This window comes from Tamandua tetradactyla, chromosome 24, assembly GCF_023851605.1.
Source record: "Tamandua tetradactyla isolate mTamTet1 chromosome 24, mTamTet1.pri, whole genome shotgun sequence".
Lineage (NCBI taxonomy): Eukaryota > Metazoa > Chordata > Mammalia > Pilosa > Myrmecophagidae > Tamandua > Tamandua tetradactyla.
In genome coordinates this window covers 39,636,322-39,663,449 of record NC_135350.1, presented here as the reverse complement: position 1 = coordinate 39,663,449, position 27,128 = coordinate 39,636,322, and the positions used below count along the sequence as shown (strand labels likewise).

Sequence of the window (27,128 nt, the reverse complement as noted above, 5' to 3'; positions counted from 1 at the left end):
GATAGGAATAGTGGGAACTTCCTTAAAATGATTAAGGGAATATATGAAAAACCCACAGCTACCATCATCCTCAATGGGGAAAAACTGAAAACAAAGATCAGGAACAAGACAAGGATGTCCACTATCACCACTTTTATTCAGCATTGTGTTGGAAGTTCTAGTCAGAGCAATTAGACAAGAAAAAGAACTATAATGCATCAAAATTGGAAAGGAAGAAGTAAAACTATCACTGTTTGCAGATGATATGATACTATATGTTGAAAATCCCAAAAAATCCATAGCAAAATTACCAGAGCTAATAAATGAGTACAACAAAGTGGCAGGTTACAAGATCAGCATTCAAACATCTGTAGTGTTTCTATACACTAGTAATGAACAATAAGAGGGGGAAATCAAGAAAAAATTCCATTTACAACTGCAACCAAAAGAATAAAATATTTAGGAATAAATTTAACTAAAGAGACAAAAGACCTATACAAAGAAAACAACAAGAAATTGTTAAAAGAATCACAGAAGACCTAAATCAATGGAAGGGCATACAGTGTTCATGGATTGGAAGACTAAGTATTGTTAATATGCCAATTCTACCTAAATTGATTTACAGATTCAATGCAATACCTATTAAAATCCAAAAACTTACTTTTCAGAAATAGAAAAACCAATAACCAAATTTATCTGGAAGGGCTGGGTGCCCCGAATAGCTAAAACTATCCTGAGAAAAAAAAATGAAGTTGGAGGTCTCATGCTACCTGACTTTAATGTGTATTATGAAGCTAGAGTGATCAAAACAGCATGGTACTGGCATAAAGATAGATATACTGACCAATGGAATTGAATAGAGTGCTCAGATATAGACCCTCTCATCTATGGACAATTGATCTTTGATAAGGCAGTCAAGTCAACTCACCTGGGACAGAACAGACTCTTCAATAAATGGTGCCTAGAGAACTGGATATCCAGATGCAAAAGAATGAAAGAGGATCTGTATCTCACACCCTATACAAAAATTAACTCAAAATGGATTAAAGACCTAAACATTAGATCTAAGACCATAAAACTGTTAGAAGAAAATGTAGGGAGATATCTTATAACTCTTATAATAGGAGGTGGTTTCCTAGACCTATACCCAAAGCACAAGCATTGAAGAAAGAAAGAAAGAAATGGAATTCCTCAAAATTAATAATTTTGTGCCTCAAAGAACTCTGTCAAGAAAGTAAAAAGAGCCTACACAATGGGAGACAATATTTGGAAACAATATATCAGAGGTCTAGTATCCAGAATATATAAAGAGATTGTTCAACTCAACAACAAAAAGACAGACAACCCAATTACAAAATGGACAAAAGATTTGAACAGACACTTTTAAGAAGAGGAAATACAAATGGCCAAAGGCACATGAAAAGATGCTCAACTTCCCTGGCAATTAGGGAAATGCAAATCAAAACCACAATGAGATATCATCTCACACCCACCAGAATGGCCATTATCAATACAAAGAAAATGACAAGTGCTGGAGATGATGTGGAGAAAGAGGCACACTTATCCACTGATGGTGGGAATGTCAAATGGTACAACCGCTGTGTAAGGAAGTTTGGCATTTCCTCAGGAAGCTAAAAATAGAACTGCCATATGACCAGGCAATACCATTGTTAGGTATCTACTCAGAGGACATGAGGGCAAGGACACAAGTGGACATTTGCATACCAATGTTTAGAGCAGCATCATTTACAACTGCAAAGATTGGAAACATCCAAAATGTCCTACAACAGATGAGTGGCTAAACAAACTGTGGTATATACATACGATGGAATACTATGCAGCCATAAGACAGAATAGTTATGAAGTATGTAAGAACATGGATGGACCTTGAGGACATTATGCTGAGTGAGATTAGCAGAAACAAAAGGAAAATACTGTATGGTCTCACTAATATGAACTGACATTAGTGAATAAACTTGGAGAATTTCATTGGTAGCAGAGACCATCAGGAGATAGAAATAGGGTAAGATATTGGGTAATTGGAGCTGAAGGGATATAGATTGTGCAACAGGATTGATTGTCAAAACTCAGAAATGGATAGCACAATGCTACCTGATTGTAGCACAATAATGTTAGAACACTGAATGAAGCTGAATGTGAGAATGATAGGGGAGGAGGCCTGGGGGCACAAATGAAATCAGAAGGAAAGATAGATGATAAAGACTGAGATGGTATAATCTAGGAATGCCTAGCGTGTATAATTATAGTGACTAAATGTACAATTTTAAAATGTTTTTGCATGAGGAAGAACAAAATGATGTCAATATTGCAGGGTGTTGAAAATAGATAGTAATTAATATGCTAAAACTTTAACTTATGTATGAGACTAAAGCAAAAATGTTTATTTGGTACAAATTTATATTTTGACTAGTGCATTTCCTAATATAACTTATTTGGACAGCTTAATTGAACACCATGAATCGTTGGAACCTTGAGTAGGGCATGAGATTTTGTAGGTTTGTCCAGAGTGATGCCCTGATAAATCCCAGAGTGATTTGAACAGTGAATAAAAAAGTATTTGCAAAGCTGCCTTGAGGAATGGTGAGAAAGGGGGAAAACTCAACTTTCCCAAGTACAGAATTCTTGATATTCTCACAAGCAGTGGGGTTAACCAAACCAACAGGTGGAGCTCTCAGTCTGCAGATTTGTTCATATGAAATTTATCCCCGCAAAGAATAGGCTAAGCCTACTTAAAATTAGGCCTAAGAGTCACTCTAAGAGAACCTCTTCAGTTGCTCACATGTGGCCTCTCTCTCTCAGTCAACACAACGGAAACTCACTGCCTTCCCCCTCTCTACATGAGACATGACTCCCAGGGGTGTGGACCTTCCTGGCAACTTGGGACAGAAATCCGAGAATGAGCTGGACTCAGCATCAGGGGATTGAGAAAACCTTCTCGACCCAAAGAGGGAAGAGCAAATGAACATAAAACATCAGTGGTTGAGAGATTTCCAAACACAGTCAAGAAGTTATCCTGGAAGTTATTCTTAATGCTACCTTAAATAGATATCACCTTTTTAGTGTAGGTGTAACAGAGAGGCTGGAGGGAACTGCCTGAAAATGTAGAGCTGTGTTCCAGTAACCATGTTTCTTGAAGATGATTGTATAATGATATAACTTTTGCAGTGTGACTGTGTGATTGTGAAAACCTTGTGTCTGATGTTCCTTTTATCTACCTTATCGACAGACGAGTAAAACATATGGATTAAAAATAAATAATAGGGGGAACAAATGTTAAAATAAGTTTAGTAGATTGAAATGCTGGTGATCAATGAAAGGGAGGGGTAAGAGGTATGGTATATATGAATTATTTTCTACTGTGCTTCAATTCCCAATATGGGATATGGCCTATCTCTCTCTCAGCCAACAAGGCAAGGAAACTTACTACCCTCCCCCTCTAAGTGGGACAGGACTACCAGTGGTGTAAACCTCCCTGGCAATGTGGGACAGAAATCCTAGCATGATTTGGGACTCAGCATCAAGGGATTGAGAAAACCTTCTCAACTGAAAGGGGGAAGAGAGAAATGAGACAAAATAAAGTGTCAGTGGCTGAAAGATTTCAAACACAGTGGAGAGGTTATCCTGGAGGTTATTCTTAACATTATGTAGATATCCCCTTTTTAGTTTAAGGTGTATTAGAGAGGCTAGAGGAAAGTTCCTGAAACTGTAGAGCGGGTTCCAGTAGCCGTGTTTCTTGAAGATGATTGCATAATGATATAGCTTCATAATCTGACAGTTTAATTGTGAAAATCTTGTGTCTTATGTCCTTTTATCTTCAGTATGGAGATAAGTAAAACACATGGGTTAAAAATAAATAATAGGGGGAACAAATGTTAAAATTAAAAATATATATTGGGTAGATGGAAATATAGTGGTTGATGAGGGATGGGTAAAGAGTAAGGTATGTATGAGTTTTTTCTTTTTTCTAGAGTGATGCAAATGTTCTAAAAATGATCATGGTGATGAATATATAACTATATGATGACACTGTGAACATTGATTGTATACCATGTATGGAATGTTTGTAGGGTAAGAATGTATGTGTTGTACGTTGTTTTATTAATAAAAATAAAAAAATTTAAAAACCCCAAATCCCAATGCGGAAGCTCCATCAGACAAAGTCTCTATGGCAAGGTTCCTCTTTCCAAAGCTAATAAAACCTAAGAAGCCTCAAGTTCAAACAAGTCAAATGCTCTTTCAATTTCTCTGCAATCAATTTCAGTATCCATTGCTTTAATGACCTTGAAGTTTGCAGTTCCAAAGAAAAGAACCAAACAGTGTTAGCTCCCAGGGCATAAGGGTGGTAAGGAAAGGCTGGGGACCAACAGGATGGAGGGCCTCTCAGACTAGCTGTCTCCCGGCTCTTATTTACGAATCACGTGGAATGTAAAAATATAGTCATCCACATTCAGCAAAGTTTATCTTGACTTTGTCCTGCTACCCATTTCCTCCACTACCTCCCCATCCACTATGGTCAAATAGTTGACAACCTATCCAAACCAGGTCTGCTTCCTTCAGGGTGAATTGAGTTGTTGTGCAGAGAAGACGTATGTTCAGGTGGAGTAAGAAGGAACAGATCCCTCTAGTTTAACTCCGAATATTCTGGAAACAGGAACAGCGACTCTCAAATTCATATTTCAAGTGAGTACACTTAAAGGCTTTATTTTCTCTCAGCAAAAGTACACCTTCAAACCCTCAAGCAAGGGGGAAAAGAAGAGAAAGCAAGGTCAGTAAGCCCAGCCATGGTGAGACATCATTTCAGCAAAAAGCATCATGGTCTGGCTATTGCCTTTTCCAGATCAGCGTCTTTGATGGCCAAGCAGAGAAAAAAATGATCAGCATTGAGTTTTACATTTGAATATGGTTAAAAGGAGGGAAATTTTAGGTTCTATACATGTTACTAGAATAAAATTTTTTCAAAAACCAACGTAGGACTGTACAATACTAACAGGCAGGGAATCCTAATGTAAACCATGGCCTAAATAGTTAACAGTAAATTAAAATAATATTCTTTTATCAATTGTAACAAGCGGACTACACTAATAGTAGTGGTGGTGTTGGGATGGGGTGGTGCGTATACGGGAACTCTGTAATTTCTGCATATGTTTTTCTGAAAACTGACTTCTCTAATTAAAAAAAGAAAAGAAAAGAAAGAAGGCACTAGGGATTCACTGCCAGACTTATTTGTTCAACTTCACCTGTTCTTTCACGCCTGTAAAAGAAGGAAGTAGTTTTAGACAATTTTATAGAACTGGCTGGGTCAAGTAAAAAACGAAACAACACAAAAATATGTCAGGTTACCCGGAATGTTATCTCTTGGATTCCAGCTTCTTCAGGATCAGTCAATACGTGTAACATTTTCTTACGAGAAAAAAATCTGGAGATATGAATATTACCCGACAACTTAATACACTTATAAAGTATTTCACAGGAAACAGGAAAGGACCAGGCTGGCTCAAATATTTATACAACATTTACAAAAAGAGAACTTAGATTTTATTTCTTAAATATTTTATACACTTTGGAAGGAGGGAATGGAAGCTACATAGTATTTATTCAGGGAAACAGACTCTACTACAATGACTTCTTGCATTAGTTTTTTATTGAATCACTTATTTAGTGGCTGGCCTCCTGCATGGAAGGCGGGCATTCTAACCTCTGAACTCCTCCTGCACCCCTACCCGTTTACTTTTGTGGGTCAGAAGTCCAGTACAACGTGGCTGGATTCCGTTCGAGGTCTCACCATATCAAAACAAGGTGTCAGCAGGCGACTGTGATCTCATCCGAAGCTCACGAGCCCCTCCACATTCACTGGTGTTGGCAGGATTCATTTCATGCAGCTGCAGGACCTTGGTCCTATTTTCCTGCTAGCTGTCGCTGGCGACTGTTTTCAGCTCCTAGAGGCCAGCGCTCTTCATAGGATAGGCAGTTCACAAAGCGACTGTCACCTTTCTTACAGGCCAGCTGAACAGAGTGCACTTTTCTGACTTTCCCTTGTCTACCGGCCTGAGCAAACATCTCTGCCTTAAGAAGAAAACAAAAGAAACTCATGTGATATTGGTTAGACTTATCGGGATAATCTCCTTTTTAACATCAACGGCATCATATAACACAACCACATCAAGGAGTAATATCCATCGCATTCACAGTGGCGGGGTTAAGCGGGATGTGCACACAGCATGGAAAACCTTGCTGTGATCTCACAATCCTGCCTCCACACCTCCTTTCACTACACCATTACTAGAGTAGCGGCAGTAATGAAGGAGCAGGGGAAAGAGGGCCCCAAAGAGGAGAAAGGGAAAATCAGCCAGAGCATTAAGAGAAAAACTAGGCAAGAATGAAAAATACAGTCGCTCATGTGAGAGGCAGTGCAGCGTATCAATTGGAAACGGCTGACATCGCCACGATTTACTAATCAAATGGTCTCGAACTGTGTACTTAAATTTACAGTTGCCTTGCTGCAGATTTTAGCCAGTAGAAATACGTCCGTTAGGGGGTTGTTGTGAAGATTAAATGAGTAAATACACGTTAGGCACATAGAAAAGTGTCTTAGAGACCGATAAGCACGTACATGTATTTGCTAACTTTTGAAAGGAGTAATTCCTTTTATATTATACTTTCCGAAAGAGAATATGATTTCTATTCTCTTGAAAACTTAAAAATTATTTTCTATCCTCGGTTCCATCTAGCACATCCCCATTGTAGTAGACTTAGTAAAGGTTTGTAGAACTGAACCAATTCTGTGTCATAAAGTACAATAGATAAATATAATTATTTATGCAGCCATTAAGTTTATATTTTAGATGCTATGGTTATTTTAATACTTTTTATTGCCCTCTTATATTTAGCTGAATTGAAAAGTCATCTTCTATTGCACTCTCACAGTGCCTTAAACTTGCATGCTTTATCATTTTAAATAGTTTTCTAATCATCTGAGATCCTTTCTGGAATAAAGCAGGTTGGAAAATAATCAGTACAAATCAGCTACAATATATCAACTTCACTTTTTTCATGGCCAATGATAGCTAATCTATATTACTACATGGTACATATAAATATATTAACCGCTTTGAAACTTTGCATGGTTTTATTTTGTGACTGCATGTTGTGGAGCATAGTGTGAGTACTACCCCTCACAACACAGGTTTGTATTTTTTAAACAAGATCTGACGCTGCTTTTGTGTATACCACCCTTTCACAGCTTGCTTCAATAAAGTCCCACTCTGCATGCTTTTCAAGGCTCTATGTATTGCTACCACACAACTTTTTCAAGCTTTTATTCCTCAAATGACACATGATCCCTGTTGACTGGACTTATTACACTAAGACACAAGTCCTAAAGAAGCATTTTGTTCCCACATAGACTTTCCTTATTCATTGCTAAGGAAATTCTTGTGCTTCCTTCTCTTTAATTTTAAATGTATCTCTTCAGTAAAGACTTGTCCTTCCATCCAAAATTAATCATGCTCTGTAATCCCAAATCATGTTGTAGTATTTTTCGAAGGTACTAACACTATTTAGCTATGGGTGAGCAGTTTTTACAAATGTGATTCCTTGTACTCTATTGTAAACTTCTTTAAAGCAAGGATCATATTTTTCTATGATTTTTTTTTTTTTTTTGGATGGCAGGCACCGGGAATCGAACCCAAGTTCCCAGCATGGCAGGTGAGAACTCTGCTGCTGAGCACCGTGGCCTGCCCTTCATCTATGATTTTTAATACAGCCTAGTATCATTTGTTTCCTATGAAAGATGTTCAATAAATTCATGCTAAATGAATACATTAATATACTTAAAATTATACCATCCCAAAGTGAATTCAACATCAAGTTTTTTTTCACATCTACACAGGGGGTAGGGAATATTTTCAGCAATGAAAAATGGGGCATTTTTCATAGTTTGCTAGGCTGCTGAAAGCAGGTACCATGAATTGTTGGCTTCAGCAATGGGAATTTATTAGCATACAAGCTTCAGCTTTAGGCTGAGAAAAATGTCCAAATCAAGGCATGATCAGGTGATACTTTGTTCTGAAAGACCAGGTGCCAGCAATCCTGAATTGCTGTGTCGCATGGCATGGCACAGGGGGATGTCTGCTGAGCTTCCCTTTCTTCTGGATTCATTGTTTTCAGCTTCTTGCTTTCATGGCTTTCTCTCTCTCACTTTGTATTCATCTGCTTCTATAGGATTCCAGTAACAGGATTAAGACCCAAGGGACATGCTTTAACTGAAGTGACCTTATCTAAAGGTCCTTCTTACATCATCTAGGACTCAGAGTAGGAGTTCTGCGGGTCTGAAAGTTAGCATTGTACACACAACCACTGTTAAAGAAATTGAAAAGAGATCAAGCTTCAATTTAAAAAGAATGAAGCTGATCAGGTTGGGACTAAGGTAGTCAGAATACAGGGTTAAGGAGGAGATTGTATTTTAGAATGTCACTTACTGTATGAGACCAAGGAAGAGAGGTTTATTTTGTCTAAAACCTAATTTTCTGAGCATACAATCTAACTCAGCCTGTCTGGAGATATTTAAAATTCAAACACATGGAGCAAGAATGGGAATGAGTGTTGTAATTCTGTACAGCTTAATATAAGGCTAGATACATCCCAGAGTATGTTGAGCAGATATTTTTAGTATTGGCAAAGTCCTTAAGGGACAGGAGAGAAACTATAGATATTATACTTTACCACGGGGAGAAAGTTGATCTGTGTCAACATTAGGGACTCCAAGTCAATAGGCAAGATAGATTTGCGGCTTGCTCTTGTGAAGCATATTTATGTAGCGGGAAGTGACCTTATTAAGTGTGCTGAAGAATACTTCGGAGGACTTTATTGTTGCTCAGATGTGGTCTCTCTTCTCTAAGCCAACTGCAAGTAAAATCATTACTTCCCCTCTAGGTGGGACATGATGTCAGGGGTGAAAGTTCCTGGCAATGTGAAATATGAATCCAGGGATGAGACTGGCCCTGGCACTGGGGACCAACAATACCTGCCTGAAAAAGGGGGGGAAAGAACTGTAAACAAGGTCCTTTGCTGAGAGATTTCAAATAGAATCAAAAGGCTACTTGGAGCCTATTTTATGCAAGTTCACATTGATATGTGTATATCATGGTGCCAACCAACACAAAATTTCTGCAATCTAAAGAATGTAGGTCTTTCTCTGAGATTTACAAAGGTCTGTGCATTATGATTATTTCAGAAACCTACAATAGATGGGTTCACAGGCAGATAGCTTTGAAACTAGAGAGGCCGTATCCAGAATGCTTTATCCTTATAGCATATGTGACAGACCTTTCAACATGAAAAAGTTAGAATGGTAGCAAATACCCCTAAGATTGGGAGAAAGATCAAGATGAAAGTGGAGTTGTAACAAGAAGATAGGCTTTACAAATGAGTATGATGTTGAATTCTTGTATATATTTTTTAATTCTAAGTGTTTGGAGAGCTATAGTAAAAATCTAAATTGTGGAATTGTAACCCACCAAATTTGAATCTGTTCTATAACTAATTGTTGCGCGTGCTTTAAAATTTATTGCTTTTGGTATATATGTTGTTTTACAAACTAAAAATGTCTACTTACAATAGGTTTACACCCACAGGAATGGATTAGCTTCAAGAAAATGATTTTCTGGGTAATATAGTTTCAACACACCAGTGTGTTTCTAGCCATATTGGGGTATGGTAGGGATACAAAAGGCAATGCCAGAAAAAAGAAGGTATGATGGAAGAAGAAGTGGGCTAAATGTACCAAATACTTGCACAGGCATGAGAAAAGTAAAGGACCTAAAAAAGATATAGCAGGTGATAAACAAAAGGAGGAAAATCCTACTTAATGGAACTACAAGGAGTACAGGCATTTTATTTGGGGTTGTTGTTTGGGAATATCTTAAGTCTGGATTTCACAAGTTAGCTCACATTCAAAGTAATAAAAATTTTATTGGGAATATGGAGTATGAATTCTAGATCATTATTGGGGTCCAATAGGTAAAGGAATTTGCTTTTTACAAGGTTTTAATGTGAAGTTTGACTATTCCCTTAAATGCACCTGGACTTGTGAAGACTAGTTTGAATGGGAAGTGATTATTTCTAGGAAAGAACATAATTTCTTTTGATTTGACTGTGTTTGTCATTACTATAAAGAACTCCTATCAGTGGAAGATGCGGCTTAGTAGACGCGCGGATTTAGTTTCTTTCAGGACACTACTAGGGGAGTAGAAACGATACAGAAGCGCCCAAAGCCACAACAGAGATAAAAAAGACAGCAAACCCATTGTTCGGAATGCGTGGCTGAGAGAGCAGCTCGGTGAGATCGCCGAGGCGCGGGGCTTACCGGGCGGGGTGGCAAGCTGCCGGAGTTATCTTCCCTTCCGGGCCGGCTGGGAGAATTGGAGAGGTGGTCCCCTGAAACCAAGGCGACTGGGCCCACACAGCGCGAGCCGGACAACTGAGAGAATTGGATCGGAAACCCCAGCGCGGAGAACGGTGACCTGTGACTCCCGGGGAACGTGACTCTCTCGGGCGGGCGCTGCGCTGGCGCCTCCGCCACGCTTGTTGCCAGAGCCGATAGGATTCGGACGGGCTCTTTCGCGGCTGCGGCGACAGCAACCCTCCCTGCGTTTGGATCGGGCCGGCTCAAGCTCTTGGCTAGCGAACCCAGGACGGCGAGAGTTTTCCAACGTTTAAGGTCCCACAGCACCTTTTACTGTGGGACCCGCAGACAAACGTGTGCCAGAGGCCACCTATGGGCAGGATAAGAAAAAAGAACCCGAGATTTCACAGAAAAATATTAACCTTGTGGGTCCAACACAGAGAAATCTGAATAAATGCAGACGCCAGCAGCAGAAGAACTGCGCTAAGATTGAGAATAATGGTCAGTCAAAGAAAAACCAATAGCTAATGAGAACAAGAGCTGAGAAACTAATGCTGAATATATGAACAGAAATGGAAACCTCTTCAAAAATGAAATCGATAAATTGAGGGAGGACATGAAGAGGACATGGGCTGAACATAAAGAAGAAATAGAAAACTGAAAAAACAAATCGCAGAACTTATGGAAGGGAAGGATAAAGTAGCAAACATAGAAAAAATAATGGATAGCTACAATGATAGATTTAAAGAGACAGAAGATAGAATTAGTGATTTGGAGGATGGAACATCTGAATTCCAAAAAGAAACGAAACTATAGGGAAAGAATGGAAAAATTTGAACAGGGTATCAGGGAACTCAAGGACAATATGAACCACAAATATACGTGTTGTGGGTGTCCCAGAAGGAGAAGAGAAGGGAAAAGGAGGAGAAAACTAATGGAAGAATTATCACTGAAAATTTCCCAATCTTATGAAAGATAATTACAGATCAAGAAGTGCAGCGCACCCCAAGAGATTAGACCCAATAGGCGTTCTCCAAGACACATACTAGTTAGATGTCAGAGGTCAAAGAGAAAGAGAAGATCTTGAAAGCAGCAGAGAAAAACAATATTACATACAAGGGAAACCCAATAAGACTTTGTGTAGATTTCTCAGCAGAAAAGGACTGAGACAGTGGGATGATATATTTAAAATACTAAAAGAGAAAACTGCCACAGATCCTATATCCAGCAAAATTATCCTTCAAAAATGAGGGAGAAATAAAACATTCTCAGACAAAAAGTCACTGAAAGAATTTGTGACCAAGAGACCAGCTCTGCAAGAAATACTAAAGGGAGCACTAGAGTCAGATACAAAAGACAGGAGGTATGGAAAAGATGTAGAAAGAAGGAAAATCAGATATGATATATATAATACAAAGGCAAAATGGTAGAGGAAAATATTATCCAAACAGTAATAACACTAAATGTCAATGGACTGAATTCCCCAATCAAAAGACATAGATTAGCAGAATGGATTAAAAACGGATCCTTCTATATGCTGTCTACAGGAAACACATCTTAGACCCAAAGATAAACATAGGTTGAAAGTGAAAGGTTGGGAAAAGATATTTCATGCAAATAACAACCAGAAAGAGCAGGGGTGGCTATATATCCAACAAATTAGACTTCAAATGTAAAACAGTTAAAAGAGACAAAGAAGGACACTATATACTAATAAAAGGAACAATTAAACAAGAAGACATAACAATCATAAATATTTACGCACCGAATCAGAATGCCCCAAAATACGTGAGGAATATACTGCAAACACTGAAAGGGAAATAGACTCATATACCATAATAGTTGGAGACTTCAACTCACCACTCTCATCAAGGGACAGAACATCTAGACAGAGGATCAACAAAGAAATAGAGAATCTGAATATTACTATAAATGAACTAGACTTAATAGACATTTATAGGACATTACATCCCACAACAGCAGGATACACCTTTTTCTCAAGTGCTCATGGATCATTCTCAAAGATAGACCATATGCTGGGTCACAAAGCAAGTCTCAACAAATTTAAAAGATTGAAATCTTACACAACACTTCTCGGACCATAAAGGAATGATGTTGGAAATCAATAATAGGCAGAGTGCCAGAAAATTCACAAATACGTGGAGGCTCAACAACACACTCCTAAACAACGACTGGGTCAAAGAAGAAATTGCAAGAGAAATTAGCAAATACCTCGAGGCGGAGGCGAATGAAAATGAAAACACAACATATCAATACTTATGGGACGCAGCAAAGGCAGTGCTAAGAGGGAAATTTATTGCTCTAAATGCCTATATCAGAAAAGAAGAAAAGGCAAAAATTCAGGAATTAACTATCCATTTGGAAGAACTGGAGAAAGAACAGCAAGCATAGCAGGCAAAAGGAAAGAAATAACAAAGATTAGAGCAAAAAATGAAATTGAAAACATGAAAACAATAGAGAAAATCAATAAGGCCAGAAGTTGGTTCTATGAGAAAATCAATAAGATTGATGGCCCTTAGCAAGATTGACAAAAAGAAGAGAGAGAGGATGCAAATAAATAAGATCAGAAATGGAAGAGGAGACATAACTACTGACCTCACAGAAATAAAGGAGGTAATAACAGGATACTATGAACAACTTACGCTAATAAATACAACAATTTAGAGGAAATGGACGGGTTCCTGGAAAGACATGAACAACCAACTTTGACTCAAGAAGACATAGATGACCTCAACAAACCAATCACAAGTAAAGAAATTGAATTAGTCATTCAAAAGCTTCCTAAAAAGAAAAGTCCAGGACCAGATGGCTTCACATGTGAATTCTACCAAACGTTCCAGAAAGAATTAGTACCAATTCTCTTCAAACTCTTCAAAAAATCGAAGTGGAGGGAACTACCTAATTCATTCTATGAAGCCAACATCACCCTCATAAAAACCAGGCAAAGATATTACAAAAAAAGAAAACTACAGACCAATCTCTCTAATGAATACAGATGCAAAAATCCTCAATAAAATTCTAGCAAATCGTATCCAACAACACATTAAAAGAATTATACATCATGACCAAGTAGGATTCATCCCAGGTATGCAAGGATGGTTCAACATAAGAAAATCAATTAATGTATACACCATATCAACAAATCAAAGCAGAAAAATCACATGATCATCTCAATTGATGCAGAGAAGGCATTCGACAAGATTCAACATCCTTTCCTGCTGAAAACACTTCAAAAGATAGGAATACAAGGGAACTTCCTTAAAATGATAGAGGGAATATATGAAAAACCCACAGCTAATATCATCCTCAATGGGGAAAAATTGAAAACTTTCCCCCTAAGATCAGGAACAAGACAAGGATTCCACTATCACCATATTATTCAACATTGTGTTGGAAGTTCTAGCCAGAGCAATTAGGCAAGAAAAAGAAATACAAGGCATCAAAATTGGGAAGGAAGAAGTAAAACTATCACTGTTTGCAGACGATATGATACTATACGTCGAAAACCGGAAAAATCCACAACAAAACTGCTAGAGCTAATAAATGAGTACAGCAAAGTAGCAGGTTACAAGATCAACATTCAAAAATCTGTAGCATTTCTATACACTAGTAATGAACAAGCTGAGGGGGAAATCAAGAAACGAATCCCATTTACATTGCAACTAAAAGAATAAAATACCTAGGAATAAATTTAACTAAAGAGACAAAAAACCTATATAAAGAAACTACAAAAAATGCTAAAAGAAATCACAGAAGACCTAAATAGATGGAAGGGCATACCGTGTTCATGGATTGGAAGACTAAATATAGTTAAGATGTCAATCCTACCTAAATTGATTTACAGATTCAATGCAATACCAATCAAAATCCCAACAACTTATTTTTCAGAAATAGAAAAACCAATAAGCAAATTTATCTGGAAGGGTAGGGTGCCCCGAATTGCTAAAAACATCTTGAGGAAAAAAACGAAGCTGGAGGTCTCGCGCTGCCTGACTTTAAGGCATATTATGAAGCCACAGTGGTCAAAACAGCATGGTATTGGCATAAAGATAGATATATCGACCAATGGAATCGAATAGAGTGCTCAGATATAGACCCTCTCATCTATGACATTTGATCTTTGATAAGGCAGTCAAGCCAACTCACCTGGGACAGAACAGTCTCTTCAATAAATGGTGCCTAGAGAACTGGATATCCATATGCAAAAGAATGAAAGAAGACCCATCTTCACCCCTACAAAAGTTAACTCAAAATGGATCAAAGATCTAAACATTAGGTCTAAGACCATAAAACAGTTAAGGAAAATGTTGGAGATATCTTATGGATCTTACAACTGGGGCGGTTTTATGGACCTTAAACCTAAAGCAAGAGCACTGAAGAAGGAAATAAATAAATGGGAACTCCTCAAAATTAAACACTTTTGTGCATCAAAGAACTTCATCAAGAAAGTAGAAAGACAGCCTTCACAATGGGAGACAATATTTGGAAATGATATATCAGATAAAGGTCTAGTATCCAGAATTTATAAAGAGATTGTTCATCTCACAACAAAAAGACAGCCAACCCAATTACAAAATGGGAAAAAGACTTGAACAGACACCTCTCAGAAGAGGAAATACGGATGGCCAAGAGGCACATGAAGAGATGCTCAATGTCCCTGGCCATTAGAGAAATGCAAATCAAAACCACAATGAGATATCATCTCACACCCACCAGAATGGCCATTATCAACAAAACAGAAAATGACAAGTGCTGGAGAGGATGCGGAGAAAGAGGCACACTTATCCACTGTTGGTGGGAATGTCAAAGGGTGCAACCACTGTGGAAGGCAGTTTGGCGGTTCCTCAAAAAGCTGAATATAGAATTGCCATACGACCCAGCAATACCATTGCTAGGTATCTACTCAGAGGACTTAAGGGCAAAGACAAACGGACATTTGCACACCAATGTTTATAGCAGCATTATTTACAATTGCAAAGAGATGGAAACAGCCAAAATGTCCATCAACAGAAGAGTGGCTAAACAAACTGTGGTATATACATACGATGGAATATTATGCAGCTTTAAGACAAGATAAACTTATGAACCATGTAATAACATGGATGGACCTAGAGAATATTATGCTGAGTGAATCCAGCCAAAAACTAAAGGACAAATACTGTATGGTCCCACTGATGTGAACGGACATTCGAGAATAAACTTGAAATATGTCATTGGTAACAGAGTTCAGCAGGAGTTAGAAACAGGGTAAGACAATGGTCATTGAAGCTGAAGGGATACAGACTGTGCAACAGGACTAGATACAAAAACTCAAAATGGACAGCACAATAATACCTAATTGTAAAGTAATCATGTTAAAACATGAATGACGCTGCATCTGAGCTATAGGTTTTGTTTTGTTTTGTTTTGTTTTGTTTTGATTTTATATTATTACTTTTATTTTTTTCTCTATATTAACATTCTATATCTTTTTCGGTTATGTTGCTAGTTCTTCTAAACCAATGCAAATGTACTAAGAAATGATGATCATGCATCTATGTGATGATGTTAAGAATTAATGATTGCATGTGTAGAATGGTATGATCTCTAAATGTTGGGTTAATTTCTTTTTTTCCGTTAATTAAAAAAAAAAAAAGAGAAGGATAATTGGAGATGAAGGGATACAGACTGTACAACGGGACTGGATATAAAAACTCAGAAATGGACAGCACAATACTACCCAATTGTAATGCAATTATGTTAAAACACTGAATGAAGTGCATGTGAGGTATAGGTTTTTTGTTTTTGTTTTTTTTGTTTTTTTCTTTCTATTATTGTTTTAATTCTTATTCTGTTGTCTTTTTATTTCTTTTTCTAAATCGATGCAAATGTACTAAGAAATGATGAATATGCAACTATGTGATGTTATTAAGAATTACTGATTGTACATGTAGATTGGAATGATTTCTAATGTTTTGTTAATTCTTTTTTTAATTAATAAAAAAAAAAGTGCACCAAAAAAAAAAAAAAAAAGAACTCCTATCAAACACATGCCACTTAACTTTTCTACAGTCCCATCCTTGCTGCAAAGCAGCTGACAGGCAAATTTGATCAGATATAATATATCCAATCAAATAAAGAAGGGTCTTACAGCAAACATCTCACACAGTTGAAGAAGTGAACTGAAAAAGGAGTCACATGTACCTAACAACCTTTAGATACAAGAGAAAGCACAGAGAAGAAAGTGTGAGGGTACCCTTAGGGCAAGGTATGGTGGACTGAAATATGCAAGTTTGGACATATTCTTGGTTTTGGCCCTGATTTATTTGGCATGGACTTATTGTAAACACGATTCTTTTTTTCATTTATGATACATAACCTCATACAGACACAAACATTTTTTTTCTTGCTTCTTTCTTTTTTTAATTAATTAAAAAAAATTAACTAACACAACATTTAGAAATCATTCCATTCTACATATGCAATCAGTAATTCTTAATATCATCACATAGATGTGTGATCATCATTTCTTAGCACATTTGCATCGATTTAGGAAAAGAACTAGCGAAACAGCAGAAAAAGATATAGAATGATAATATAGAGAAAAAATAAAAATAATAATAAAAATAAAAAAATAAAAAAATATATAAAAAAAGGAAAAAAACAAAAAAACACAAACAAAACAAAAAAACTATAGCTCGGATGTAGCTTCATTCAGTGTTTTAACCTAATTACATTACAATTAGATAGTTTTGTGCTGTCCATTTCTGAGTTTTTGTATCTAGTTCTGTTGCACAGTCTGTAACCCCTCAGCTCCAATTACCGATTGTCTTACCCTGTTTCTAACTCCTGATGGTCTCGTTACCAATGACATATTCCAAGTTTATTCTCGAATGTCGGTTCACATCAGTGGGACCATACAGTATTTGTCCTTTAGTTTTTGGCTAGTCTCACTCAGCATAATGTTCTCTAGGTCCATCCATGTTATTACATGCTTCATAAGTTTATTCTGTCTTAAAGCTGCATAATATTCCATCGTGTATGTATATACCACAGTTTGTTTAGCCACTTGTCTGTTGATGGACATTTGGCTGTTTCCATCTCTTTGCAATTGTAAATAATGCTGCTATAAACATTGGTGTGCAAATGTCCGTTTGTGTCTTTGCCCTTAAGTCCTCTGAGTAGATACCTAGCAATGGTATTGCTGGGTCGTATGGCAATTCTATATTCAGCTTTTTGAGGAACCGCCAACTGTTCACAGTGGTTGCACCATTTGACATTCCACCAACAGTGGATAAGTGTACCTCTTTATCCGCATCCTCTCCAGCACTTGTCATCTTTTGTTTTGTTGATAATGGCCATTCTGGTGGGTGTGAGATGATATCTCATTGTGGTTTTGATTTGCATTTCTCTAATGGCCAGGGACATTGAGCATCTCTTCATGTGCCTTTTGGCCATTTGTATTTCCTCTTCTGAGAGGTGTCTGTTCAAGTCTTTTCCCATTTTGTAATTGGGTTGGCTGTCTTTTGTTGTTGAGTTGAACAATCTCTTTATGAATTTGGACACTAGACCTTTATCTGAAATGTCGTTTCCAAATATTGTCTCCCATTGTGTAGGCTGTCTTTCTACTTTCTTGATGAAGTTCTTTGATGCACAAAAGTGTTTAATTTTGAGGAGCTCCCATTTATTTATTTCTTTCTTCAGTGCTCTTGCTTTAGGTCTAAGACCATAAAACCGCCTCCAATTTTAAGTTTCATAAGATATCTACATTTTCCTCTAACTGTTTTATGGTCTTAGACCTAATGTTTAGATCTTTGATCCATTTTGAGTTAACTTTTGTATAGGGTGTGAGATACGGGTCCTCTTTCATTCTTTTGCATATGGATATCCAGTTCTCTAGGCACCATTTATTGAAGAGACTGTTCTGCCCCTGGTGAGTTGGCTTGACTGCCTTATCAAAGATCAAATGTCCATAGATGAGAGGGTCTATATTTGAGCAATCTATTCGATTCCATTGGTCAATATATCTATCTTTATGCCAATACCATGCTGTTTTGACCACTGTGGTTTCATAACATGCCTTAAAGTCCGGCAGTGTGAGACCTCAGCTTTGTTTTTTTACTCAAGATACTTTTAAATTCGGGCACCCTACCCTTCCAGATAAATTTGCTTATTGGTTTTTCTATTTCCAAAAAATAAGTTGTTGGGATTTTGATTGGTATTGCATTGAATCTGTAAATCAATTTAGGTAGGATTGACATTTTAACTATATTTAATCTTCCAATCCATGAACATGGTATGCCCTTCCGTCTATTTAGGTCTTCTGTGATTTCTTTTAACAGTTTTTTGTAGTTTTCTTGTCTCTTTAGTTAAATTTATTCTAGGTATTTTATTCTTTTAGTTGCAATTGTAGATGGGATTCGTTTCTTGATTTCCCCCTCAGCTTGTTCATTGCTAGTGTATAGAAATGCTACAGATTTTTGAATGTTGATCTTGTAACCTGCTACTTTGCTGTACTCATTTATTAGCTCTAGTAGTTTTGTTGTGGATTTTTCCAGGTTTTCAACGTATAGTATTATATCGTCTGCAAACAGTGATAGTTTTACTTCTTCCTTTCCAATTTTGATGCCTTGTATTTTTTTTCTTGTCTAATTGCTCTGGCTAGAACCTCCAACACAATGTTGAATAATAGTGGTGAAATGGACATCCTTGTCTTGTTCTGATCTTAGGGGAAAAGTTTTCAATTATTCCCCATTGAGGGTGATATTAGCTGTGGGTTTTTCACATATTCCCTCTATCATTTTCAGGAAGTTCCCTTGTATTCCTATCTTTTGAAGTGTTTTCAACAGGAAAGGATGTTGAATCTTGTCAAATGCCTTCTCTGCATCAATTGAGATGATCATGTGATTTTTCTGCTTTGATTTGTTGATATGGTATATTAATTAATTGATTTTCTTATGTTGAACCATCCTTGCATACCTGGGATGAATCCTACTTGGTCATGATGTATAATTCTTTAATGTGTTGTTGGATTCGATTTGCTAGAATTTGTTGAGGATTTTTGCATCTATATTCATTAGAGAGATTTGTCTGTAGTTTCTTTTTGTAATATCTTTGCCTGGTTTTGGTATGAGGGTGATGTTGGCTTCATAGAATGAATTAGGTAGCTTTCCCTCCACTTCGATTTTTTTGAAGAGTTTGAGCAGAGTTGGTACTAATTTTTCTGGAATGTTTGGTAGAATTCACATGTGAAGCCGTCTGGTCCTGGACTTTTCTTTTTTGGAAGCTTTTGAAACTGATTCAATTTCTTTACTTGTGATTGGTTTGTTGAGGTCATCTATTCTTCTTGAGTCAAAGTCGGTTGTCATGCCTTTCCAGGAACTCGTCCATTTCATCTAAACTGTTGTATTTATTAGCGTAAAGTTGTTCATAGTATCCTATTATTACCTCCTTTTTTTCTGTGAGGTCAGGTTATGTCTCCTCTTCCATTTCTGATCTTATTTATTTGCGTCCTCTCTCTTTCTTTTTGTCAAACTTGCTAAGGGCCCATCAATCTTATTGATTTTCTCATAGAACCAACTTCTGGTCTTATTGATTTTCTCTATTTTTTTCATGTTTTCAATTTCATTTATTCTGCTCTAATCTTTGTTATTTCTTTCCTTTTGCTTGCTTTGGGCTTAGTTTGCTGTTCTTTCTCCAGTTCTTCCAAGTGGACAGTTAATTCCTGCATTTTTGCCTTTTTTTTTCTGATCTAGGCAATTAGGGCAATAAATTTCCCTCTTAGCACTGCCTTTCTGCGTCCCATAGGTTTTGATATGTTGTGTTTTCGTTTTCATTCACTCGAGATATTTACTAATTTCTCTTGCAACTTCTTCCTTGACCCACTCGTTGTTTAAGAGTGTGTTGTTGAGCCTCCTGTATTTGTGAATTTTCTGGCACTCTGCCTATTATTGATTTCAACTTCATTCCTTTATGATCCAAGAAAGTGTTGTGTATGATTTCAATCTTTTTAAATTTGTTAAGACTTGCTTTGTGACCAGCATATGGTCTATCTTTGAGAATGATCCATGAGCACTTGAGAAAAAGGTGTATCTGCTCTTGTGAGGTGTAATGTCTATAATGTCTGTTAGTCTAGCTCATTTATTGTAATATTCAAATACTCTATTTTTTATTGATCTCTGTCTAGATGTTTGTCCATTGATGAGAGTGGTGAATTGAAGTCTCCAACTATTATGGTAGATGTGTCTATTTCCTTTTCAGTGATTGCAGTGTATTTTTCACGTATTTTGGGGCATTCTGGTTTGGTGCATAAATATTTATGATTGTTATGTCTTCTTGTTTAATTGTTCCTTTTATTAGTAGAGTATCCTTGTCTCTTTTAACTGTTTTACATTTGAAGTCTAATTTGTTGGATATTAGTATAGCCACTCCTGCTCTTTTCTGGTTGTTATTTGCTGAAATATCTTTTCCAACCTTTCACTTTCAACTATGTTTATCTTTGGGTTAAGATGTGTTTCTGTAGACAGCATATAGAAGGATCTGTTTTTAATCCATTCTGCCAGTCTATGTCTTTTGATTGGGGAATTCAGTCCATTAACATTTAGTGTTATTACTGTTTGGATACTATTTTCCTCTACCATTTTGCCTTTTGTATTATATTATCATATTGATTTCCTTTTTACACTCTTCTCCATACCTCTCTCTTCTGTCTTTTTGTATTGATCTAGTGCTCCCTTTAGTATTTCTTGCAGAGTGGTCTCTTGGTCAAATTCTCTCAGTGACTTTTTGTCTGAGAATGTTTTAATTTCTCCTCGTTTTTGAAGGACAATTTTGTTGGATATAGGAGTCTTGGTTGGCAGTTTTTCTCTTTTAGTAATTTAAATATATCATCCCACTGTCTTCTAGCTTCCATGGTTTCTGCTGAGAAATTACACATAGTCTTATTGGGTTTCCCTTGTATATGATGGATTGTTTTCTCTTGCTGCTTTCAAGATCCTCTCTTACTATTTGACCTTGACATTCTAACTAGTAAGTGTCTTTGAGAACGCCTAATTGGGTTATTCTCTTTGGGTTGCTCTGTATTCTTGGATCTTAATTTTAGGTCTTTCATAAGAGTTGGGAAATTTTCAGTGATAATTTTTCCATTAGTTTTTCTCTCCTTTTCCCTTTTTCTCCTTCTAGGACACCCACAACATGTATATTTGTGCGTTCATATTATCATTCAATTCCCTGAGCCCCTGCTATATTTTTCCATTCTTTTCCCTATAGCTTCTGTTTCTTTTTGGAATTCAGATGTTCCATCCTCCAGTTCACTAATTTCGTCTGTCTCTTTAAATCTACCATTGTAGGTTTCCATTGTTTTTTCCATCTTTTTACTTTGTCCTTCAATCCCATAAGTTCTGTGATTTGTTTTTTCAGACTTTCCATTTCTTCTTTTTGTTCATCCCATGCCTTCTTCATGTCCTCCTCAATTTATTGATTTGGTTTTTGAAGAGGTTTCCATTTCTTTTGTATATTCAGAATTAGTTGTCTCAGTCCTGTATTCATTTGAGCTATTGGTTTGTTCCTTTGACTGGGCCATATCTTCAATTTTCTGGTGTGATCCGTTATTTTTTACTGGTGTCTGGACATTTAATCAGATTTCCTGGGTGTGGGACCCAGCAGGTTGAAGACTTTCCTGTGAAGTCTCTGGGCTCTGTTTTTCTTATCCTGCCAGTATGTGGTGCTCGTCTGTCTGGGGTCCCACCAAGATGCTGTGGCCCTTTAACTTTGGAAGACTCTCGCTGTGGGGGAGGGTCGCCAGCGATGCGGCTTGGGGGAGTGCCGATCCGGATCTCCCAGTCGGCCCGGGAAGCCACGCATCGGGGGGGTGCCAGCTGCCGCAGCTTGGGGAGTCCCGATACAAATCTCCCAGCCGGCCTAGGGAAGCCGTGTGTGGCGGGGGGTGCGGTCACCGCGGCTTGGGAGAGTGCCGATCCAAATCTCCAGCGGCCTGGGAAGCGCACATGGGGGGGGCCGGCGCGCGGCTTGGGGGGTTGCCGATCCTAAGCTCCCAGCGGCCGGGAAGCGCGTTGGGGGGGGGCGCCGGCTGCGTGGCTTGTGGGTGCCGATCCAAAGCTCCCAGCCGGCCGGGAAGCCGCGTGGTGTGGGGGGGGCGCGGCCGCGCGGCTTGAGGGACACCGATCCAAATTCCCAGCCGGCCCAGGAAGGAGGGAGGGAGGGGCTTGGTGCCGTGCCACGGCTGGGGAAGCGCGTGCTCTCGGGGACCTCATCACAGCAGATTCTCTTAGCAGTTCAGTGTTCCAGATGGGTACGCTGTGTTTCTGTTCTCTGTCGTGGCTCCGGGAGCTTTTCTGTACTGTTTCTATTTTTTAGTAGCTGTTCTGGAGGAGGAACTAAGACCGCGCGTCTTAGTAAGCCGCCATCTTCTCTGGAAGTCCACACATTCTTACATATGATCATTCTTTCTTGTTATAGAATCAATAACTCACAAAACATCACATAGTTGTGTTCATCATGATCATTTCTTAGAATGTTTGCATCAATTAGAAAGAAATTAAAAAAACAGAAAAAAATTCATACATACCATACTCTTACCCCTCCCTCTCATTGATCAAGAATTTCAATCTAATAAACTTATTTTAACATTTGTTCCCCCTATTATTTATTTATTTTAATCCACATTTTATATCTGTCGATAAGGTAGATAAAGGAATTCAGAAAAGGTTTTCACAATCACACAGTCATGTTGCAAAAGCTATATATTATACATCATCTTCAAGAAATGGTTACTGGAAACAGTCTACATTTTCAGGCAGTTTTCCTCCTTTATTACATTAACTAAAAAGGTGATATGTATATAATTGTAAAAATATCCTCAGGATAACTTCTCGACTCTGTTTGGAATCTCTCAGCCATGACATTTATTTTGTCTCTTTCAGTCTTTCCCTTTTGGTTTTTCAATACCTTGATGCTGAGTCCCAGCTCATTCTAGGGTTTCTGTCCCATGTTGAGGAAGGTCACCCCTGGGAGTCATGTCCCATGTAGAGAGGGAGAGGGCAGTGAGTTTACTTGTCGTGTGGTTAACACGAGGCGGAGAGGGCACATCTGAGATGAAGAGGTTCTCTTTGGGGGGCTCTTAGACCTAATTTTAAGTAGTTAGCCTATTCTTTGCAAGATTAAGTTTCATATGAACAAACCCCAAGATTGGGGACTCAGCTATTGCTTTGGTTGTCCCCATGTGTGAGAATATCAGAATTCTCCTTGGGAAAGTTGAATTTACCCTTTCTCACCATTCCCAAGGAGGACTTTGCAAACTTTTTTTTTTTTTATTAACGGAAAGAAAAAAAAAGAAATTAACACAACATTTAGAAATCATACCATTCTACATATGCACTCAGTAATTCTTAACATCATCACATAGATGCATGATCATGTTTCTTAGTACATTGCATCGGTTTAGAGGAACTAGCAACACAACAGAAAGAGATATAAAATGTTAATATAAAGAAAGAAATAAAAGTAGTAGTAATAGTAAAAAACAACACAACAAACAAACCAACAAGCAACAAAAACAAAAAAAACCCTATAGCTCAGATGCAGCTTCATTCAGTATTTTAACATGATTACTTTACAATTAGGTTTATTGTGCTGTCCATTTTTGAGTTTTTGTATCTAGTCCTGTTCACAGTCTGTATCCTTCAACTTCAATTACCCATTGTCTTAGTTTCTAACTCTGCTGAACTCTGTTACCAATGACATATTTCAAGTTTATTCTCGAATGTCCGTTCATCAGTGGGACCATACAGTATTTGTCCTTTAGTTTTTGGCTGGATTCACTCAGCATAATATTCTCTAGGTCCATCCATGTTATTACATGGTTCATAAGTTTATCTTGTCTTAAAGCTGCATAATATTCCATCGTATGTATATACCACAGTTTGTTTAGCCACTCTTCTGTTGATGGAGATTTTGGCTGTTTCCATCTCTTTGCAATTGTAAATAACGCTGCTATAAACATTGGTGTGCAAATGTCCGTTTGTGTCTTTGCCCTTAAGTCCTTTGAGCAGATACCTAGCAATGGTATTGCTGAGTCGTATGGCAATTCTATATTCAGCTTTTTGAGGAACCGCCAAACTGCCTTCCACAGTGGTTGCACCCTTTGACATTCCCACCAACAGTGGATAAGTGTGCCTCTTTCTCGGCATCCTCTCCAGCACTTGTCATTTTCTGTTTTGTTGATAATGGCCATTCTGGTGGGTGTGAGATGATATCTCATTGTGGTTTTGATTTGCATTTCTCTAATGGCCAGGGACATTGAGCATCTCTTCATGTGCCTCTTGGCCATCCGTATTTCTTCTTCTGGTAGGTGTCTGTTTAAGTCTTTTTCCCATTTTGTAATTGGGTTGGCTGTCTTTTTGTTGTTGAGTTGTGCAAATACTTTTTTATTCACTGGTAAAAATGATCTCTTGATGCTGCTTCAGTTAAGGTGTGGCCCAATTGAATCAGGCTGGGCTTTAATCTGGATACCTGGAATAATTTACAAACAGAATGAAATTCAGTCATAGAGAGGGAAAGTCATAGGAAGAAGCTGGAAATCAATGGAACCTGGAGGAGAAGAAGACATTGCCATGTGCATTGCCATATGACAAAAAGTCAAGGACTAAGGATCCCTGGCAGCCAGCTCCAGAACACTAAGTCTTCTAGGAGAAAGTATTGACTTGCTGATGCCTTTGTTTTGGACTTCTTCTAGTCTCAAAACTGTGAGCTAACAAGTTCCCATTGTTTAAGCCTATCCATTATAAGGGTATTTGTTTTAGCAGCTGGGAAACTAAAACTCAAGAGTTGGAATTTCCTCCCTATGGTTTCTTGCAGAATTTGTGGAGAAATAATCAGAAAGGCAAATGTTAGATTTATTATAATTTATCATAATATTCAGTTGATGCTGCACTAAATTAAAAGTTAATGTCATAAGAAGTAATGCCTCTCAAACCTTAATGTGCATAGGAATCAACTGGAGGCCTTTTGAAGTGCAGATTCTGAATTCATAGTTTGAGATGGGGCTCAAGGTTTGGCATTTCCCATGAGCTTACAGTGATGGACATACTGTAATGTATAAAGCAAACCTCATATGAGTATCATGCCCTGAGTAAATGAAGAACTTCAATATTAGATATTAGTCTCGTTTTTGGAAACGTTATCATATGCAAAGATACAGGATTTATATCCTACCTTAACTAAACATTTTCTCTTCAGTCATACATTTGCTTTGGTATTCCTCTAAGCAATGCTTCAGTCTGGAGGAGTTCAGCAGTACCACTCTTAAACATGGACAAATGGAACATCTTTCCCAGGCCCTGTACTTCAGAAAGCCTTGACTTTGGAGGACCATCCATGTAATAATCTAACTCCTTTGTTGCTGATCTTATTTCTCCCCTTTAGGGGTATCCTCCATCCCTCTAACTTGCATATAGGGTTGAGCAGATACTCCAAGGAATGCTAAGACTTGCACCTACAGTGTTGGTGAGACCCAGGTCCAAGAGGGCAGTCTTGTAAACAGATTGCTCCTACTGCATGGTGCATATTTCTATTTCAGGATGACAAAAATCAGACTGCCAAAATGAGATTGACATGCTGACTTTGGATGATTCTCACTAAGTTTGGATGTAATTTAGGGCTCTGGGCTATCTAAGGTCCACTGCCTGAACTGCATGCATCTACTCTCACTGTCCATATTCTGTGGTGCCATCTCTGGCATGTAATACCCAAGGACCTCAGAATGGTGTCCAATGTCCTTTACTCTGTGCATGTTCTGCCACTGGTACCCAGTGCTGTCATTCTTCACCTTTTGCAGATTCTATGCCATGTGACAGGTGGTCCTTTGGGGACCTGGGATCCCTGTGGGGATCTACTCTGAGACTATTATGGATCTCTCTGACTGATGTGGTGATGCCTGTTCTCCCTGGTTGGTATTATGCCTTCTCAGATCAGGGATGGACATTCCTTATACTCATTTTGTTTTGTATAATCCTCTTCCTGCTGGGAATTTTGTAGGGGAGGCAGGGGTCTGGTGAACACTAAAAGAGATTACATTTCAGGAATGCAATGATTATTGCCTATAAGAGTTCAAGACAAGACATGTTGGGAGATGTATTGTTCTCTGTTATGCTATAAAATTCTAAATGGTACATTTAATATCCCCAGAAAACAACTTATCATTCACATTTCCCTGCATACTGCAGCTAAGACTTGAATTTGTGGTCCTCATCGAAGAAGTGCAGTAGTAACCTTTGAGTTATTGGAAGTCAATATTCATGGGCATCATATCACATGAAGCAGTGCCAAGATTAATGAAGTAACCATCATTAAATAAACATAGTAGGGAATTGCAGAGGCTAGAAGATTCATATTATTTCAATATATGAATTTCAACAGGTTCCAAAGAGCCATGGCATTATAAGAAATAACATTGCCATCCTTTCTTGTGGTGAAAGATATGAAATTATCTGGAAATGGTGTATCTGATAATAAAGAATACAAAGAAATGGTTCCTGGACCAGAACAGGAAGAGAGGGTGTTTGGTTACTACAAAGAATATTTATGTGCACTGACTAGAAAATAAATAGAAAAGAATTTCCCATTATTCTAAAATTTCATCAATAAATCAATTTTCTCACATGGGCCTATGAATTTTATAATACATTTTAAATCAAATTGTTTGTATGGA

At 37.8% G+C, this 27,128-nt stretch overlaps 1 protein-coding gene across 1 annotated transcript in view; it reads right to left on the bottom strand.

The window, feature by feature from the left end:
- Positions 1-5,654: 5,654 nt before the first annotated feature.
- The window catches only part of HSD17B13 (hydroxysteroid 17-beta dehydrogenase 13), a 51,383-nt gene continuing 29,909 nt past the window's right edge, over positions 5,655-27,128 (bottom strand). Inside the window, exon 8 of the mRNA XM_077142407.1 lies at positions 5,655-6,063. The gene's annotated coding sequence lies outside the window, so the exon portion shown is untranslated. The remainder of the gene's footprint in view (positions 6,064-27,128) is intronic.